Source organism: Condylostylus longicornis, unplaced genomic scaffold (genome assembly GCF_029603195.1).
Source record: "Condylostylus longicornis isolate FDR11 unplaced genomic scaffold, ASM2960319v2 ptg000010l, whole genome shotgun sequence".
NCBI classification, from domain to species: Eukaryota; Metazoa; Arthropoda; class Insecta; order Diptera; family Dolichopodidae; genus Condylostylus; species Condylostylus longicornis.
In genome coordinates, this window is record NW_026577979.1 from 4,977,730 (window position 1) to 4,989,518 (window position 11,789).

Below are 11,789 nucleotides of genomic sequence, written 5' to 3' on the forward strand. Positions count from 1 at the left end.
TACAATTTATTATTGCCATTTTTAAAACCGTATTAGTTTTTATTAATAAATTAAATAAAGATCACAAAACAAAAATATTCTTTGCACATATTTGCGTTACTGTTAAGTAAAACTTCAAAACTAACATAATTTTATTTTGTGTAATATTTTTTATACCCGTACGAACGTATGTTCGAAGGGTATACTAAGTTTGCCTTACCGTTTGTAACGCTTAGCAATAATGGTCTCAGATATAGACTCAAGTGTATGTTTTTGATCACAGTCGAATTCTGTGTTGATTTAGCTTTGTCTGTCGGTCTATCCGCTCGTCCGTCCGTCCATCCGTCCGTCCGTCCGTCCGTCAGTTAAGTCCGTAATTTAGCTAAGTTCACCAAATTTTCACAAATGATTTATTCTAGTAAATGCCAGAACCCTATTTAAATTCGATATGATCGGAGGTTCAGGTAGCTGCCATACAACTTCAAGAGTAGTTTGGCCGTATCTAAGAAAATATTGAAAACACAGTACTGAAATTTTGCAAAAATTAATATGGTAATACGACAAATAAAAGTCATAGTCTGTCCCATGGTCATCTATAGCATATTTACGATAACAAATTCGTACGGGTATCACAGAGTTGACACGGTCAACTCTATTTTTTTTGCGTTTCTCTTGAATTCTAGTTAAAATGTTATTCTTATTTTAAGATTTTGCTACACATTATTTAAGGGAATGTGTACATATTATTCCCTATTCCTTATTCTAAAAAAAATAATAAATATAATACGTGTACTTTAGGAGGAAAAAATGTTGACTTCAAATAAATATTTTAACATTTTCAATAACTACACACACATACACATACACATTCGAAACACAATAATAATTTCAAAATTCAGGATAACAAACAACAGAATACAAAAAGACGTAGTCATCGTTATAATCATTGACATCAACATCAATATCATAATTTTTTGAATTAAATAAAAAATATATAAAATTTTTTATTTAATATTTTTCTTCCACTTGAAATCTTTTCTTTCATATTTTCTTAAGCGCATCCCATATACAATTTTCATGAAGTATAAAATATCTACCTTGAAGGATTAAAGTTATTCTCTATACTTGTTTTGTTTTTCTTAAAAATTAACTTGGAAAAGAACAAAAGAAAAAGAGGAAAAATTTTTTTTATCAACATTTACTTCAAAGTTCATGTGAAGTTCAAGTGTATCAGATACCATTTCTTCCCCTAAATAGTATGTTCACTAAAAAAAATATTAAATAAGTTTTATATTTCTTTTTTAGTACAGTTGTGTACTTTATTCATGTATTAAGTCAAAATTTTCACCTCATCGCCCACAAATTCTCGTGAAAACATAATAAATAAAAGTTTGGTAAGAAGAAGGAAAACCTAAATGAAATTTTTTTTTTCTACGAAATTTATTATTTTCTTTTTTTTGAAAAAATTCCTTGTTATATAAAAAATATAATAAAATCTTTGCGACAATGTAGTGTATGTTTTCCACATACTTGATAATTAAGCTTGCCTGATCTTGAATATAGTTGAAATTATTTTGAATTGGAAACCTTTTTTTGGTTATTAAGTACATTATAGGGAAATTTTATGTAGAAAAAACTACTGGCTTCCAAAGCGTAGGTCTAAATTGGTAACATACAAAATTATGTTGATATAAGCAAACAGTTTTTGTATTCAGCTGTGGGTTATGACAAGCAATCGCATATTAAATAAATACAAACTTTGCAAGAATATGGTGAACATGGCATGATCGCAATATTTTATATTCACAGCGGTTTTCATAGGGGTACCCGCGAAATAAGTGATAATATAAGAAACTGTGTCATAAAATATATAGATAAACACGCAAATATTGAGACCTCTCCACTTATAAAGAAGAGGGTAAAGACAAAAAGGCGGAAACGAGATAAATTTAGTCTAAAGATCTGATACATCAATTCCATGTCTTCCTTCACGGAAGGGAAACCTTACAAATGGAAACAGTATAGAGGGGACAAACAATCACATGTTTTTAAGTATATTTAACACGTGCTACTGACAAAACTATGAAAGATAGAGGAAAATGTTATATGAGTTAATTTTTAGATCTTACCGTAGCGCATCGAAAATAAATAATAAAAAAAAGTTTCGAGAAAGTTCCAGTTTCGTAAAAAACATTTCAAAAAAATAAACCAAAATTCTGATTTTGACGAGCTGTATCTTGAACACTATGGCTCAATTCAAATTAATTGCAAAACCCAAAATAATGAATAATCAATCGCCTTTAAAACAAGTACCTAATATATAATTTTATGTTGTATGGTTCTAAAAATATAAGCATTTATTTATATGCAGATAAAGTTCGGTACCTTTTTTTTGTCAACAGGCTTCAACTCGAAAAGGAGTATATCTGCCCCTTCCCCCCACCTATACAATTTTTCGACTGGAAATTAATTAAAGAATCATCCCTGAAATTATTTGCCACCATGTATATTTGCAAATTAAAAATTTAGTTTTCCGCTCACTAAATTATTTCTGAAATTATTAGCATATAAAAGCTCAATTTCTTTTGTCACACATTAAAACTGACAACTTAACCTAATAATATACACTCTTTTTACCGACCGTATTGTGTAAACAATAGGTAGGTTATGTGATGGCAACAAATTTTGCATATCGAGTTTTCGGTGGGAACGTACTTCTCCATAGTAGGGAAGTGTAAATAAACTATTTTTAGCAACCTGTCGGTCTGTCGGTCTGTGTGTGCACGCGTGTATCTCAAGTTCGGCTGAACCGATTTTGATGAAATTTTATATGTAAGTTTATTTCCACCATGGCACGGATCGATCAACTTTTGGTATATATCAGGCCTCGGGAACTGCACTTTTTAGCGGACCTGTTTTACATTTTTGAGCATATTGAAGAACATATTCAACCGATTTACTTGAAATTTCATATATAAGTTTTGCTCTACCGGCGATAAAACCTCCTAACTTTTGGAAGAAATCAGGCGTCAGCAACTGGACGTTTACTACGGGCCAAATATACATTTTTGTGTATATAAAGAGAAATAATCAACCGATTTCATTGAAATTTAATATATGAATTCCTCGTATGAAAACTATGGACATATAAATTTTTTGGAAAGATCAGGGCTCGAAAACTGATCTGCGGGCCGATTTTACATTTTTCACCATATCTACGGAACGAATTGATGGAGTTTCTTGAAATTTGATATTTGAGTTCTGGTTGTTACCGAAACTAACTGGCGAGCATTTCAGGGAATTCGAGTAGCACAAAGCGAAACTCTACTAAGAGCCAAATTTACATTTTTCTAGGTATGTTAACTATAAGCTTACTAATGTCCTAAAAATTGGAAAGAAGTATTTAACAGACATTTTTATAATATTCTGTAACACTTTCACTTAACTAGATAATACACATTTCGGTCGGTTATGTGCTGACCACATCAGATTTTTTAATTTTATTCTACTAAATTTCAGTTCTTGAAATCAGAAATTTTTATTTATTTTAATAAACTAGACGCATAAGAACAGCATATAATGCATTTTACCCATAAACGTTTAACAGCAATTTAAAATTTTCAATTCATTTTGGCAATCTTTATCATCTCTCTTTCTTCCTTAATATTTTATATATGCAAATAAATGTTACTAGTTAAATTGCTTTAAAAATTTTCTATAAAAAACCATTCTGTAATTTTATATACTATCATACATTATTTTTCAGGTATATAAAACCTTAAATCCTATGAATTGACTTATAAACATTTATTTATTTTGAAAATAAACTAAACATACTATCGCACCATAAAATATTAAAGAAAAAAAAAAAACAAAATTATTGTTAAATAAAAAATAATAAAAAAAATGTTATTTTTTTCTTCAAAATTTTTCTGTTTTGGTTTTTTTTACATATTTTATTATTATTTGTTTGTTATTCACTTATCTTTTAGCTACTTACAATGGTGTCAGGATAATTTTCCAGCTATAGCTTAAAATAAATATCCTACAAAATACAAAACGAAACAAAAAAAAACCAAAACAACAAGAATAAGAAAAACATCAGGTTTAGTATATTTATTTTCCGTTTGAATAATTTTCCGCGATACCAGTAAAATTTACTCATTTTATTCAGTTATTATAAAGGATGTATGTATAGTACATACCACACCTGCCCGTTTACCTTAAACAACTGAACATGTTTTTTTTTTCCCTATATTATGTAAGTTTATATTTTTCTTGTTTATTATTTAACTTGCTGTTGCTTTTTAAGTTCTTCGAAAATACAATAAACAGTTCGTTGAATCCTATAAAAACAAAAAAAAAAATTTTTTCTTAAAAAGTGTTAGGAATAAAATAAAAATAACAAAACAACAACAAAAAACAAAAACATTTATAATAGAAACTTTCTCCACACTTTTCTTATATACTTTATTGTACTTTTGTATGTTGTTAAAAATATTTTAAGTTCGTCATTTTTCAGCCCTCTATCAATACAAGTACAGTAAGATTATCTGATAGAAAACTACCAGAAACCAAAAAAAAAAAAACAACAGAATAGTTAAGAATTTTTGCTGTCCTTTTTTTTTTTTACAAAAATAATATTATTTTTTTCCTTATAAAAATTGCGACCCAAAATAACGAAATACATTTTATTCTGTGTTGTTTCATAATTTTTTAACCCCAATGTTCTGTTCTCCCTTTCATTTCCCAACTGTCTCTCAATCATCACAACAAAAAATACATACCTAGTACTTTAACTATTAAGAAAAGAAAATATTTTATCGTTCAAGTACGTATTTCATTTGTCCTAGTATCTGTTTTTAAAGCAGCGCGCAAATATACTTGCCCAAATTCATCAAATGTACATATTCACATATACATGTATATTTACCCTATAACAATACCTTTCCTATATAATATGTATGTACTTCTTTCAATTTATCTAGATTCACCCTAAAATAATATTTCCAAACTATTATAAAACGGATAGAAAATGTACAAAATATGCACGAAAAATAAAAACAACTCCAAAATAAATAGAAAAAAGTTAAAATAACACTTGAAGCAAAAATACTTTTGAAGTGACCACTTAACAATTTCTCTAAACAACACAACAGCCAAAAAATAACAATGAAAAAAAAAATATTCATTTTCAGCGAAAATCTTCTCTCTTTCCATCTTTCCCCCAAAAATGAATTCCTCTAAAAATAAAAATAACAATGGAAGGGAAAACTAATTCATTCTTATTTATTTACTACACATATACACGCACGAACATACAAAGATATAGTTTGACGTAAATTTAGAATGAATAAACAATATATTCAAAATTAAAACAGCACATAACCCATGATATAATAGAAAAGAAAAGTGTGAAAGAAGGCATAAGAAAATTTCAAAATGGATAAAAAAAAGAAAAGGAGCATGAAGAAATAAATAAAAGTTTTAAAAAGGAGCAAAAATTTAAAGGTGATTTTTTCTCTACTCTCTCTCTGCAAGTTTATGTTCTTGGAACGAGGAAATTTTTAAAATAAAGAAGAATTTTATAAAAACTTTTTTCTTTTTTCTTTAAAGAGTTTAATAACATTTTGTTGCTCTCTTTTTTTATGGCTTTGTGCATTCTATTCTGTGCGACTCCTTCATTTCTCTTTTTAGCACTTTTCCAAAAAATTTTTTGAAAAAAGTGCTTATTAGTTTCACTCTGTCCGTCCGTCCGTCCGTCCGTCCGTCCGTCCGTCCGTCCGTCCGTGGACACTTTTTCTGTTTACAAAACTTCTACACCCTTTAAGATAGAAAGCTGAAATTTCATACGTACATAGATCTTCACTAGAAACTTATTTCCGTGGAACAAAATTTTTACCTATCTCCTCCCCTCTAGAAGTTATACCCCCCCAAAACCCTAAAAATGGCCTTTTTTAAATATTTGTTGCAATGAAACCATAAGCATTTTTGAAATTTTGCAAACGCAGAAAGGCAGTGGCTTGCTTCCCCTAGCGCGGTATACTATAGTTAAACTTTAGAAAAACAAAATGGCCGTTCAAATTTACCGTTATCTAAAGTCCTTTTTTTCCAAATATTTGATGTCATTTTTCTTCTAGACCCCAGCCTGTAGAAGCTTGAAATTTTAGGAGCTTTTAGACATTGACAAATAGTTCATTTTGTTAGAAGAAAATTTTTTTCCATCTCCACCCCCTCTCAAGTTATCACCTCTTGAAATTTGTAAAATTTGAATTTTTGACACCTTATATTTCCGAAACCGCAAGCTTTTCCAAATTTTTATAAACGCAAAAAGTTAACGGTAAATTCCATAAAATTAAAAAATATAATTATTTCTCTTAACTCACACAATTAACGCTTAAAATCGAGCATTATGTTAACCGCTTTTTATATTAATTTTTGCTTTATTGCAAACACTGCATATATGCGTCATCCTAAATATATGCAATTCTAGAAATAGTTTTGTATATGAATGAAAATAATTTTAATAGTTTGATAGGTATACATAGACTGTATTTAAAAGCAGAATTTTCACTTGTTGAAGGGAAAAGTGCTACAATACAAACCATTGGTTTGACCCAACTTTATTTTTTTTCAATTTTACTAAATTAGGTTTTTCATTAAATTTTTACTAGCATGGCAATTACATTATTATTATGTGCGGTTTGTCACTATAGATGTCGTAATTTATTTTTAAAACAATATGCTTATTATATTCTTGTTTCACTTCTTATTATATTTTAAAAGAAAGAGAAAATATATTATAAAATTTTTTATAAACAGAAAATTAAATTAGTGTAGACCAATTTAAATTATTGAATTCGATTCAAATAGAAAGCCATTTAATAAATTTAATTACCGATTAGAAAAATATTAAATTTAAAAAAAGGATTATAATGCTAGAGCTAATATTTTCAATATAGACAAATACTTAGAATATAAGACCAGCAATAGAAAGCAAGCTCTACTATTGTTCACAAATCAATCCAAGTATTTTTTTTTTAATTTCTGAAAGCAGGTTGAAATCCAGGTTTATAATAACTATTGAAAAGTGTAAATTTCATCATCATTTATTTACATCAATTATTAAACAAAACCAATTGTTTAAAAATTAAACCTAAACTTAAAATTTAATTTTCTAAAAAACTACAGGGCGAATGAACTCGCGAGGCATGGGACGCCTCTTGTAGTCCTACCTTAAAAGGAGGTGCCTCTAAGCATGTGCAAGCCCTTTGCGACGGTCTAACTGGGCATTGTCTGCTTGGCGAACGTGCCAGAACAATGAGGCGCTTCGCTAACGATCTCTGTAGGATCTGTCATAATGAGGAGGAGGAAAAGACGGTGGTTCATTTTCTGTGCTCATGCCCAGCTTAGGTATGGAGTAGGCGGAGCTTTCCTGGATCGCATTTCTTTTTACGAATTGCGAACTTGGCGAATGTAAATGCCAGGGACATAAATCAGTTTATAAAGGACTTGCGTCGATTTAAATTTAATTAAAATTTTATAGTAATATGAAAAATATTTTTAAGCACATAATTAATTTAATTGAATTATTACGCCATAATTCACTTATGCACATAATTGTTCATATATATATATATATATATATATATATACAAAATTGATTTCATTATCTTTTTTAAAATGCCATCCGGTCCCATCTCATTGATCTCATTTTGATATGCACACTGTTCATAATTCAAGTCATACAATATTCATAAGTCTTTCTCATATTGAATGTGCTCAAAGTACATGTCCTACTTGCACTCTTTTAAATGCCCTTAAACCATTTCAATTTTTTTTTTTTTCACTATCAATTGATAAATCAATAATCATAATGTGATTGAAATAATTCAGATCTTGCACATAGTGTACATCAAACTTCTACTTATACCTTCATTTATTGCAAAACTTTTTAACATTTTCATTCATAGTTCAATTATTTTTTAATGCTATCGAAATCAACGATAAAGTTGTTATAAAGCGTTAAAGTACAATCTCTTGTACACCTTTAGGTACAATTTTTTTTTTGATTTACAATTTTTGATTGAAATGTTAACCACAAAAAATCATAATTTTATTGCAAAAAAAAAAAAACAAAAATAAAATAAAATTTTTGATTAATATTTTTTTTCCGTTTTTTGATGTTTTTATTTGCCAAAAACTATTGAAATTCGCGAAAAAATAAAAATTTTTTTTTCAACCTTAATAATTAATTTTCATTTTTATTAAATACTTTTTAATTACTGACGCAACAGCAATTTCTGATAGTGTATGATCGTATATGGTTTTATAGGAACTTTATAATTGATAGGTGAAAGATAAATACGCGAAAAAAAATATCAGTTATTTATTGGCAATTTTTTTTTTCTTAACAAAATATAAAACGTTACACTAAAATAAAAACTCAGTTATAATAAATGAAAAAAAAAATAATCAATGTCATGGTCACGTAATTAAAATGAAAAAAAAAAATTTTCTTTTCAAAAATTTTACAACTTTTGTACACATTGAATTCAAGTTAAAATTGCATAATTTTATTATTTGGATTTTTTCTTTCAATTTCAAGAAAAATTTAATAAAACACCATGAAGATTTTCAATAATAAATAATAAATTTTTATTTTCAAAAGACTATACTCAGCCAAATATCCACAGTTCAAATCGAATTTATGAATGGAAGTGACAAATTAATATTTTATGCAAGGTAAAACAAGAAATTATTAAAAATATTTTTTTTTTTTTGTTGAAATTCATACAGGAAAGAAATCGTGTATTGTAAGAGATTGTAAACAGAAAATTATTTTGTAAGAAAAATAATATTGAACTTTTCAAATTCCGCAAAAATAAAATTTAATCTACACAATAGAAATTTGTACTTACAATAACTTAAAAGATGACCCGATAGTATTATGTTGTATAACAGTTGTATAAAATATGTTGTATTTGAATGTAAGAAATAATTTCGTATATTGTTATTTTTTCAATTGAATAATTGGGTAATCAATGCAATTGATTTTTTAATCATTAACAATTATTGTGTATTAAATAAAATTACAAAAATATTATTCAGCAATATTAAGAGTAAGTTTTTCTTTGTTTCTAAATTATACAAAAATTATTTACCAAATTAGAAGAAATATCAATTCCGTGGCAATAACTCTAAATTACGTAAATCGTCATAGCCAAAACAGTATATAAATTAACACATGTATTTAAAGCACTAGTACTATTTAATAATATTTCCCAAATATAAAAAACGTTCTTTCATTGAAAACTGTGAATCAAGGCATAATTATTTCCATAAGGTAATGTTGCCTTAGACACAATTGAATATAGACGCAGAATATGAAATATTAATTAATATCAATGTGAGTCTGAATTGTCAAAATTAAAAATATTTGCTGAGTTCTAAGAAAACTAGAAATCAAATAGCCAAATAATATAATTTAATGAAAATTTTTAAAATTAAGGCTCTACAAATACAGATTTTGTTTGGTTATTTCAAATTTGTTTTTAACTAAACCTACGGTTAACTTGATACTACAAGCTTTTATCAACATTGCTAATTTACAATTATTTAAAGAAATAGGAAGATTCCATATTTTGTTATTATCAAATCGAAAACCTTAAAGTACAATGGTTGGATCATTATTTATGGTACATTATGCTGAGACTTAATCAAAAATTTTTATTTTTATAAAAAATTTAATTATAAAACTCTTAAATGCAATTCCTTTTATGGAACAATACGATTTTATAAGATGGTATTTGGTATATCAAAGTTTTTACGAAAATATCTAACAACAGTTTAGTTTCCTCATTACTTACGTTTGCTTATACTAGCAATCTAAAACGACGTATGTTTAGAAATTAATTTTAAAAATATTATTTAAAAAAGAGGAATTTGTCTTAAAAAAAGTCAAAGACACAAATAAAGCAATAACACTTTCATTAACGTAGACAAAATTATCTACAATAAGAAGAGGATTACAATGAAGAAAACCCAACCAAATAGAAAACAAACCCAAGAATGAAAATAAAAGTCTTTATGATAGTAATATATGTAGCTGTTTGAAGGACCCCTAAAATGTATTTTTTGTTTTGTACTCTTAATATTAAAAAAAACTAAAAGAATGTTGTAATTCAGTTCAGTTACATTCAATATACATAAAAAAAATCAGGGTAGAAATAATATCTTTTGTTTATATAATTTGGGGCGCATGATGCAAACTGCACACATCAAAAAAACAATATGGAGAAAATTTTTTATAGATTTTGTAAAAAAAAATAAAATTTAAGGCAAAATAATGTGAGCACAACATATTCGATAATGCTTTTGGTTTGGATTCTAAGTATGATGTATAAGAGCGAGCGGTTGATAAAATTTATTAAATCGGTTTAAAAAAAATTTAATTGACTTATCCGGCGATTTCTATTGACAATTTTAAGTAATAAAGCAAATGTGCTAACTAAAAATTTTGTAAAAATCCAACTACTAAGCACCAGACAAAAATAAAATAAATTTTTCAGAGTTCTATTTTCCATAAAACTAAGTTCTAATTAACTAATTATTTCTAATTAATAAGTATCTAAGTAATATCTAAGTTCTAATTATAAAAACGAAATTCTTCAATATTTAAACTAATTAATTGTAAAGAAAAATTATTCTTATTTCAAAATCGAAAAAAAAACTTTATTCCTGAAATCTTAAAAAATCGTCTAACATTTTCAAATATTTTTAAATCACAAGTTATTTGAAACAGAAAACAATATTGCCACGTCCTGTGAATTGAATAAAATTTGATCTGAAAATAATAGCCACCTTATTGCAACATGAATTCTAGATAAACAAAACAAAACATGGGGAATATTACTGTCACAACATTAAATTTTATTACATAACATCTATGCAAAATGAAAATGCAATATTATTTAAAAAAAAAAAACAATATCCTTTTTCTATTTATTACTTCTATTTATAACTACATATTCAAAAGGACAACACTGAGTTCTATTATATTTCTATGTTTTCTATTATATTGTAATGTTCTGTATTATGTGTAAAATTTTCGACAAATACCATATTACAGTTTCGGAAAAAATTGTAATTCAATAATTCATTTGAATTTCTTTTCCATTTCTAAGGTACTCGTATTTAAAATCCGTGGTACAAGTATAGGAAAACTTCCTTCTATTGATCGTATGATATTGGTTCTAGTTATCTGTCATATTTGTAATCTGGCATATTTGCATGAATTTTTTTGCAATATTTTCATAGAATTAAAATTTCGAAGGGCTTATTCATTTTAAAATGACTAGCATTTAAGATATCAAAGTTTTCAATTCATAGATATCACGATCGCATGTAGCACGAAAAGGGCACAATAAATAGGCCAAGAAACATACATTAATAAATTTTAAATAATTGATGCAAGAAAAAATCTCAATTTTTGGATAGAACCTTTCTAGTTGTAGTTTGCAAATTTAAAATAAAACCTTTATAAATATGGTAAACCATATGAACTTTCACTCTTGTGAACCCTTGTGAATAACCGATTTTAGGCGAGCTACAAGATAAATACCGCCCAAATTTATTCTATTTATTGTTTTTAAATATGAGCCTAAAACGCTATGGCCAACCAGTATATTTCATCATTAGCATCTGATATTTAATCAGTATCATTATACCTGATGGTGGGTCTCCAGAAGATATTAGAAAAAAACTCAAAATGGTATGAGTCTGCAAAGTAAAAAGCAATCAGATTTCCG